The sequence below is a fragment of the Carlito syrichta genome, unplaced genomic scaffold, assembly GCF_000164805.1.
Source record: "Carlito syrichta isolate Samal-C Ts95f unplaced genomic scaffold, Tarsius_syrichta-2.0.1 Scaffold107946, whole genome shotgun sequence".
NCBI lineage: Eukaryota > Metazoa > Chordata > Mammalia > Primates > Tarsiidae > Carlito > Carlito syrichta.
The window spans coordinates 3,882-8,148 of record NW_007052042.1 but is presented as its reverse complement, the minus strand read 5'-3'; positions in this window follow the sequence as shown (position 1 = coordinate 8,148).

The following is a 4,267-nucleotide window of genomic DNA, read 5'->3' as shown; positions in this document are numbered from 1 at the left end:
GCCGGCGGTCCCCCCCGGGCCCCCGGGGCAGAGAGGGACCCATGCACCCACCGTGCCCCGGGGCAGAGACAGGTCTGGGTCACCCCACTGCCCAGCGGGAACCGGCACCCTGAGGCAACCACGGCCCGCCCCCGAGGCTGAGAGGCGGAGGCCTGGCGCTGGCCCCGGGCCTGGTGGACTCCGGGTCCAACGGCCCCGCGGCCAGGGCACGCCCCAGGGGCGCTGTCTCTTTAAGTGGACCTCGGTGGGTGGTGGGCGTGTTCCTGCCGCCTCCCCCCACGGGGATGAGTCACCCATGAATCAGTGGGAAGGGAGGATGTTCCCACCAGCCTCTTTCCACATGAAAACCTCGGCCCCACGGCTGGGAGGCAGACTCTGTTTATTTGGGGTTTTTTGACAGTCTCCACCCCAGCCCCCTCCCCGAGCCAAAGTTCTGAAGTCAACAGCCGCGCTCAACCAGATTCAGCTGTTGGCTTCTTCCTTGTTTTCTGTTTGCACAAAAAAGAATAAACTGGGATCAGAAGGCCCTGGAGGTTTCTGCTGGGAGGAACTGGACGTAGAGCAAACCAGTCAAGGCCGGGTGTCCAGCGGCACCTTCTGGGAGAGGAAGGGACACGGCCAGGGCGGAGGGACGAGCCGGCAGGGAGAGACGCCGGGTTTCGGGGTGCCACCTCCGACGGGCCTCCCTGAAGGAGGACCGGGCGGGGCCACGTGGCACTGCTGCTCAGGTTGTGCACTGCACAACCCCAGGACCCTTACTGACAAAGCCTGGTCAGCTTCCCTGAAGCTGCGTGGTGCACAGGCTGCCCGGCTGCATGCGTGAGCCCAGTGCCGTTCCTCCAACGCTAAGGTCACTGCCCCTTGCGTTGCTGTCGCCTGCAGTGAGCAGTCGCCCAGCGGTCAGTTTTGTGAGCTGGGGATGGAGGTGCTGTCAGCGGACGAACACCGTGCCCATCTGTCCGTAGCGCCGCCCGCAGTCTGCAGACCAGATGGCGGCCTCTTGGCAGGGCATTCAAGGACTGGGTGTCCCGGCCCCTACGGCATCTAGAACCTCACGGGCTGCCACCGTTCCCTCCGTCCAGGCTCCGGTTCCCTAAGCACTTGTGCTCCTAAGTGTCACCGTGCCTGTCCTAGGTCGTCTCCCCTGCCACCTCTTCAGTGTCATCCTTCAGGGCCCTGGCCAACAGCGCCTCCTCTGGGCAGCCTGCCTTGACCTACCAGGCTCAGCGACCCATCTCCCCGCTGCGCCCAACGGCACCCTGGACCCCTCCCAAAGCCTGTCCCTGGGGACTGTTCCCGTGGCCTGGCAGCCAGAGTCTGCGCTGGGCCTGGCTCACAGCACTGACCAGGGAGAGAATGACTGGACGACGAGGGAACGAACGAATGATCTCCAGGGACAGCTGAGCAGGCCCGGGGCCACCTGGACCCCCAGAGCCCCCAGCACAGGGGCAGACTCTGGGACCCCGGGAAGGGTCTCCGCGTCTGACGCGCTCCCAGGACAGCTTCCCGTGTGTTCCTTCCCCTGGAAAGCTGGCCTGTCCCCAAAGGACCGTGGCCCCAGCCCGGGGCACAGGCTTCAGATCCCGAGGGCAGACACGGTGTTGGGACCCTCAAGCCCATGGTCCCGTCCATGTTAGCCAGGCAGGGGCAGCGGCCAGGCCGAGGGCAACACCCGGCAGGCGGCCCCCGGCCGGCACGTCAGGCTGGGCCCGCACGTGGTTGACCTCACTGAATTCCTGCCGTGTCCTGCCAGGCCAGAGCCGTTAGTCCATCTCACGGGTGAGGGAACAGGGCTCAGAGAGATCATGGGACGTGCCCCGGGCACACAGCCAGGCCCCTTGCCCTGGCCTGGGCAACCCTCCCGCTCCCCGCTGGTCCTTGGCCAACGGGCCCTGCCATCCAGCTCCTGGGGGCCCAGCCTCGGCCCGCCCTTGGCTCAGGGCCAGCCTGGCTCCTTTGGCTGTGAAACTCCGGCTCGGAGGGCTGTGGCCACCCTGTGGGGAGGCGGCTCTGCCACCGGCTTCTGTTTAGGAAGGGGGGCTAGGCCCCCCCAGGGCCAGCAGGCCAGGCAGGAGTCGAGCCGTCCACGGGGCCGCCCATGCCCCTGAAGCCTAGGCGGGGCAGGCCCTGTCCCTCCCCTCCTCCAGGAAGCCTCCCTGGCTTGACCAAGGCCTGTCAGTTGGCCCCTGGGGGCTCAGCCCCTCAGCGGTGACAGGGGGCTGAGTGGCCCTAGCAGGTGGCAGCTCCTTCCAGCCCCTCCCTTCCTTTACTGCCTCTCCTTCACCCTCACGCCCTCCACTCACGCCCTCCACTGACCGCCAGTGCTGGGATTTGCTCATGCTGGCGACCCTTAGTCCTCGCACCGGGCATAGCATTTCAATTCACGAGTGCATTGCTTGTCCCACGACCCAGTGGGGCGGGCACTGCAGTTATCCGTTTCACAGATGTGGAAATGGAGGTGCAAGGAGCTTCGGAGACTCATAGGGTCTTGCCAGGGGAAGCGGCAGGGCTGGGACCACACCCGGGCGGCCAGATCTGAGGAACAAAACTCCGTGTGGGCTCTGCCTGCTACGCGCTAGAGGAAGCATACAGCTGGGCAGGTTGTGCGCTGCACAACTCCAGGGAGTCCCCCGCTACTCCCTGTGTTAGACCCGGCATTGGGTTTGGGGAACAAACGCACGCTGGCCGCGTTTTTGCTGCACTGCCGACGAGGGGCCCGTGACTTTATTCTCATTCTCACCCACGGCTCAATTGACACCGTCCTCGAGACCAAGCGGGGTGTCACTTCCTCAAGGAGGAAGGCCCGCCCGGCCTGCTTGACACTGGGTGGAAAGCCAGGGGGACCCAGGTTCCGGGCAGGGCCGGTCCTCCGTGCCTGAGGGGCGACGCAGCTCTCTGGACCTCTTCTCACAAAGAGCCCTGACTGTAACGCTCACACGCGTGTTGAAGACATTCGAGCCCGAGCACCCCTAGCATCACGCCCTTGGCCCTCCCGAAACTTGGTGGCTTCCCCTCGAGGCTGGCCTGAGCCAGGCAGAAGGTTCAGACCTGCAGGACCCTCGGGCTCACTGGCCACCCCCTCCCCCGTCCAGGCCCACAGAGCGGCCAAGCGTGTCTCAGCCGGCCGCCTGTCCCCATGGCTCCCGGCAGCCAGGCGAGCACCGGCGGCCGAGGGGGAAGTCAGGCTGGGCCGACAGGGCCCCCGGGTTGTGTCAGGCAGCCCCAGCACAAGCTCGCAGTCCACCACGGCAGCAGCTGGGCCCCTGCTCGGCGCCCACCGGCCGGGCGGTCTCCACGGCGTCCCCTCCGAGGGGGACTCGCAGACAAGGACGGCGCCTGGGTTTGGGCCACGTGGGGGCAGCTCCAGGGACCTCACAGGCCGGGGGGCCCGGTCCCCCACCCAGACCAAGCCCCCAGGACACACAGCCTCGGCTGCAGACACGCAGACGGACCGCACGTCAGCCGGCTTCGCCACGGAGTCCTCCTCCCCGGGGAGCTCTCCCCACCAGCGGCCCCAGTCGTGCCCTGGCCCCACGTGTCACCGGGGCTCTCCACGCCTGGCCCACCACAAGCCACGCCCCCAGCCACCGCCAGCCTGTCCCCCGTCGCCCCAGCTGGGGGCTTGTCAGCTCTCCGTGCCCAGAGCACCGGCTTCCTAGCTAGCTGGGCCGCTGGGCCCCGGCGGCCACTTTGCAGGCTGATTGTTCACACACCCTCAAGGACCCCTCACCTGCCGAAGACCAGTCACTCTCACAGCTCTTGCCTCAAGCACCAGCCTCTGTCCAGCTGTGCCCTCCTCCACACAGACCCCCTTTGTGCCCACCACTCCACAGTTGTTGAGATGCCATCTCCTCCAAGAAGCCCTCCCCGATCTAGGCCTCCCCCCATTCTGGAGGCGAATTCTCCCTCCTCGGAGCTCATACATCACGATCTGTCCCTCAGGACGCAGAATCGGGGACTTCCCAGGGATCTGCGGGCAGCGCGGCTGGCAGGCGGGAAGCAGAGTCCGCGTGCCCCGCCGGGAGTCGGTGCTTGGTCCTGAGAACCGTGGGAGCCACGGCTGGGGGGCAGCCAGGCCTCATAAAGTCCCCTGAGGCCACTGTGGGGGTGCGCGGGAAGGCAAGAAGCCGGAGTAGAAAGTCCCGGGGGGCTGCAGCGGGACACCCCCGCCGCACCTCCAGGCCGGCGTCCGGGGGTGAAGGTGTGTCTCCCAGGCCCAGCCTGGGCGAGGGCAGTGGCACGGGGTCCCGGGGCTCAGGCTCCTCCC